The following is a 5593-nucleotide window of genomic DNA, read 5'->3' as shown; positions in this document are numbered from 1 at the left end:
TCTGTGCTGCTTTCTGCGTGGGGCCGTGTCCGTGAGTCCTGCAGGGACCTGTCTGTCCTGGCTTCCCCACCAAAGGGCTGCTTCCCCTGGGGAAGGGGACAGGGGAGTTGTTCCCGTTCCCGTCCCCCCCCACCATTGCCTGCCCCGCTGGTGGTGACTGGGCCCTGGGGGTGGCTGGGTTCCCCTCGTGGCTTGCTGGCTCGGATTTGGGGCTCAGTGGGGCTTTTGCACCTCTTGGGGGCTGTTTCTTGGTGCCCCCTGTGCTCCCTCCCCCTCCCACATAGGCACCGAGCGGTTCTGGAGAAACAGCTTTCAATTGAAAAGACAAGAGAAAATGTCCCATCAAAGCTGGTCTGACCCCTCCCTAGCCCCCCCCGCCCACCCCCCCTGCCATATACCCCACCCCTCCTCTCCCACCCCCCACTCCCCCCATCTCCATCCCTCTCACCCCTGTCTAATCCCCACCCCCCCCTCACACCCTCACGTTGGCTGCCAGAGCCCTGCGCTTGCTGGGTGCCATTGGCAAGGAGCTCTGCGCCTGCCTCTTCCTCCGCTTGCCGGCCGTGGCAGGTGGGGACGGTGGCAGGTCCATCCCCGCATCCTGCCACGGCTCCTGGGGCTCCATCCCACCGTCGTTGACTATTTTGAGGCTCAGCATGGCGTCGCTGAGCTCGGGGATGCAGTAGTCGGGGGTGAGCATCTCCTCAGGCAGCGAGAGCGAGCTGAAGTCGCAGTCGGGGGTGTCTGCGCCGGTGCCACCAGTGTCCCCAGGCATGGGGCTGCTGCTGGGAGCATGCTGGCTGATTGCCAGCCCGCCCAGGGAGCAATCAAAGAGCATTAGGGCCTCTTGGAGAGCCACTTTCTCAGCGACGGCAAGGGCATCTCCAAGGGCTTGGCTGGGGGGGACGTCGCCGCCGGGGGGTGCCCCCACAGGGGTGGCCGTGCTGGGGATGTTGATCTGTGCCAGCTGCCCCTCGCTGTGCTGGTAGCCAGGGATGGACACTGGCAGCTCCAGAGGGTCTGGGCCACCCCACTCCTCTGGTTTTTGTAGGGTGCGAGGTATCGTGGTTGGCCCTGGGGGGTCCCTGGGGCTGCCCAGGCCAGGGGGGCCCCGCAGCCCCCGGAACTCCACAGGGCAGCACCCGGCAGAGAAGCGGAGCCTTGGCCGAGCGTGGCGGTGGCCGGTGGAGGCAGGTTGGTGGTTGTCCACGGGATGCGGAAGACCCGGGGGTCGAAGAGGCAGCCACATGGAGCCTTCTGCAGACCTGTGTGGGTGAGGGGGAGCCATGCTGGGCCAGGGGGACTGTCCAGGGGCACCCGCCGAGCCGGCCCCGATGGCTGACATCCCCCAGCTCTGGGCCAGGGGCGTGGGGAGCTTGTGGCCGGGGCGATCCCCACGGGGTGAACCGCTGTGCCGGTGGGACAGGGTTGCAAATCGGGGAGGAGACTGGCATCTAGGAGGTGAAAGGGGAGAGGTGGCCCCAAATATTTGGGGAATTCTCTGCAGATGGGCTTTACTGGGCACGCGCCGCCCGGGCGAGGGCAAGGATGCTCACCAGGGCTTGCTGAACCCCCATGCGAAAAGTGCCGGGGGAACGGGTGTGATGGGGATGGCGAAGGTGCCAGAGCAGACTGGGGTGCCATACCTGCTGGTGGTGCCTGGGGGGCCCGGGGTGCCCGGGCTGCAGGGAAGGGCTGCTCCCGCGTGGGCAGGCGGCACGGGTTGGCTGAGCCTAAGAGAATGAGACAGGAGCGATGGCCGGCGGTCACCTCTGCTCTTGCCCCCCAAGAGCGTCCCTGGGCTGCAGGGGTTGGGGTCGGTCCCTACCTCGAGGGTAGAAGGTTTTGGGGAGCACGAATGGCTGGAAAAGCTGGGGCGCCGGGGGGCCCCAGGGCCCAGGCAGTGGGAGCTGCGTTGGTGGCCGCGCCATGGTCCCTTCTGGCTGTTGGCTGCCAAGGACTCTTTGGCGTCTCCCCGGAAGGAATGCGGGGGCTCCCTGTGTTCCGCCCCACCCCAAGAGCCTCCCCAGCTCCTCCTGGGGAGGAAAAGGGTTAAGGGAGGCTGGGGTGCCCCCGGGGCCTACAGGCGGCTCTCGGGGTCTGCGGGTGCAAATGCTCTTGGCTTTCAACAGTATTTTTCCGGTGGGGGAAGAAGAACAAGTTGATTCAGCCGAGCCGAGTGGGCACCAAGCTGCAGCCGCAGCCTCCTTGCGCCAGATGGCAAATGCGTTTGTGACCGTTGCCCGCGCTTCTGTTTCACTGCGTTGACCGGAGCGAGGCAGAAATAGGAAAAAGGACCTCGAGGGCGCGAAGGAAGGTCACGCGGTGTCGCTCGGTGGCACGCTTCCCCCAGCCCTCGCTCCAGTAGTGCTGTCAGGTCTTTCAGTCTCCTGCTGGGAAAAGCAGCAGCTCTGGATCCCCCTGGGAGGGGGCGGCCCTTTCCCTGGGTGCGTGACACCCCGGAGGAGACGGTACCCGCCGCCCCGTGCTCCCAGAAAAGGACTGGATTCTGCCCAACGTCCGGTGTCGGGGCGCTGGGGCTGTTTGCGCTCTACGGGATCCCAGGGATGGGGTTAGTACATCCCCTCCTCGTGCTTGGAGGATTCGGCGCTAGCAAGGACACCCCAAGGGTACCAAGGACACAGGCCTCTCGCTCCCGCTGTGTGAACAGTGTGTGGCCTGGGGGAGTCGGGACAACTGCCGTGAACCGGAGGCCAAAGATCTCTCCTGGCCTGTATCCTGGTAATCAAAGAGATTGCGCTCTGTTCGTGAGGCACCTCTGGCTGCAAGATTGTGCAAGGCCATGTGCTGCGTAACTTGTGGCAGGGACCGATGCTTGGGGGCGTGAAGGCAAGCGCGCTTCTAAAAGCATAAAACTCCATTTCATTTCAGAGCGCAGCTGAGCCACCCCGCTCCTCAAGACTCTGCCATCTGCACCGCTGTGGCTGGGACCGGGCAGTGCTGCACATCCCAAAGGCCACCAAGTCACACCCGTGTCCCTGCTGCTTTGCCGGGAGCTTCTGCGATGCGAGCGATGTTCTGGGGGCTGATCTCTTGGACTGCAGCTACTCTGTCCCTGACCGGCAGCTGGCTAGGAGGGTTGTGTCCCAGGTGGAATTCCACCTCTCTGACGAGAACCTGGCCAAGGATGCTTTCCTCCTGAAACATGTCCAGAAGAACAAGATGGGCTTCGTCAGCATCAAACCGCTGACGTCCTTGAAGAAGGTAGGCAGCCCATTGCGTTGGCCAGCCGGGGTGGGAAGTGGCCTCCACGTGGAGGATGCCTGGGTGTCTGGGTGTGCTCTGGCTGTCTGCGTTGAGGTGTACGGGGAGGTCCAGGCTCTGCTCAGGCTGCCTGTGTCCCGGCAAAGCGTTGGTGGTGCAGAGCTGGGTCCTGCTCTCTGCCTTCAATGTGCTGCAGCAGTTCTCCACCCAGGGAGGGTGGCTGGGGAAGCGGTGAGCAGTCCTCAAACCCCAAGCCCAGGGCTGGGTTCGCCTCTTCTGCCCGTGGTTCCCCTAGGCTGCTCTGGGAGAGATCATGCCTTAACTAAAAAACTGCAGGGAAGCACTGGTGGTGTGATGTCCAGGGAAGCTGTGTCTTCTTGCCATGGTCCAGGAGCACAGGCGACCTTCTCCCACAAATCCTGAATGGGGGATATTGCCTTGCCATGACCTCAGGTTGATGGGGTTGCAGCCTGCCTGGATGATGGGTTTAGGGTGGCCCCTGCCTGGGGAGACTCACAGTGACGCAGTGGCCCCCTCTGTCCCTCAGGTGAAATACCTGACGCATGACTGGTGGCTGACGCTTTACACCCTGCAGTTCTCGGAGCTGCTGGAGGTGAATGAGGAGGGCACCAAAGTGAGGCAGTGGCTGATAGCATACGTCCATACAGAATGTATGGTATGTCTAAATATTTGTTGGTTTTAATATTTTGTACCAGCCGTGGAAACTGGTTTGCTGCTAGGTGACTGTAAAAGGGAGATTTGGTAAATAATTATTAGAAATCTTATACTAACACTATGATTGAAAAAATAGACAGAAGTGTAGCCAAGTAATTAACTAGTAGAGTTAGTAACCCACTCCTAAGTTTTACAGTTCTTTGCTCTTATGACTGGATGTTCCTGTACATTAGATAAGATTAATATTGAAACTGACCATATATGACTAGAACCATGTTAATCTCCAAGATCAAAGAACAAGGATGACGAACAAGACTTGAAGGTCAGCCAACAGAATTTGAAATGGATCAGTGGGCGCAAAAGCAGCCCTTCGACTCAAATGAAGAACCGTTGCGTGCGATCAGATGTAGGCAGTCCTATGATACTCAGTTACAGTAATTTTTATGTCTATGTATAGTAATCTGATTAATATGTAATTAGTTACGCCATAGAACCTGTTTGTGCTGAAGCTGTGGCACGCATGCTAGGTGGAACTATCCCCCGTGCATCCAGCGCTGCAATAAAGAATGCCTACTTTCTAAAACTCTTAGAGAGTTTCTTCGACCAGCTTTTCGGTATCATGGGTCCCCATCCCCGAGTCCCTGCTGAGCGTCCCCCCCAGCAGACTGCTGCTGGCCTGAGAGCTGCTGCCCCTGGAGCAGGACGTGCTGCACAAGGACCCCTCGGCCCCCTCCTGGCCCGGCAGCAACTTCAAGCCCAGCAATTTCAGCAATGCCTTCACTGGATTGCTCCTCGCCCGCAAAGTCTTCCCTCCGCTCGGGACAGGGTTGGGCACAGGCAGCTGCTACGGCCTCTGCCCCAGCACTGAGAGCACTCGTGGCTGCGGCTGGGGGAGTGGGGTGGGTGCCTGGGCACCCTGGCCCAGCAGCCCCTCGCCAGATGCCAAACCTCTTGCTGGCAGTCCTCCGGCAGCGGCGTGGTGCCTGAGCCCCTCGGCCTGCGGGATGCGGTGCTTTGCCTGCCCCACTGTTGTCCCAAAAGTGGGGTCGTTTACCCGGCGTGCAAAATGCCAATATAAACACAGAGCAGAGGTATTTTATTCCAGTTCATGTTTACAAAAAGATGGGGGCTAGGTGGTAATCCGCAACGCTAGCACCCCTCATGCCTAAACGGGCAAGCAATCTATACAGTTCAGTTATACATATTCGATTTCCAAAGTTCTTCCCAAAACTATTGCTGGGAGTCGCTTATCTCGCACAGTTTCTATCAGGTTGAAGTTCCCCTGCTTGGAATTAAAGGTCCAATGTTCTTTTCTTCTACAGCGCATGCTCAAGGAGAGGGGGGGGTAAGTCTTTTTGGTGTGGAATTGAGTTGGTGGTCATGATCTCCCCCTGCCACCTTTCTTTACCTTTCCTCCAGTTTGCGAAGATGTTTCTGACTTCATGCCTATTAGCAATTGTTCAACTTTTTGGCGCCTCCTGGGGTAGGATGTTCCCTTCTTCTCAGTCTTTTAGTTCTTCTCCAGGGGAACAGTTGTTAGCAAGGCATGCGTTGATCATACAAAGGGGATCTTGTTTCACAAGAGCTTTGTGGCCTTTTTTGTGTGGCTTAAGTACATAATTTCTTAAGTACATCATTTCCCCCTGTGGTGGGTTGACCCTGGCTGGATGCCAGGTGCCCACCAAAGCCGTTC

The sequence above is a fragment of the Accipiter gentilis genome, unplaced genomic scaffold (assembly GCF_929443795.1).
Source record: "Accipiter gentilis unplaced genomic scaffold, bAccGen1.1, whole genome shotgun sequence".
Taxonomy (NCBI): Eukaryota; Metazoa; Chordata; class Aves; order Accipitriformes; family Accipitridae; genus Astur; species Astur gentilis.
Note: the sequence above shows the minus strand (reverse complement) of the source record.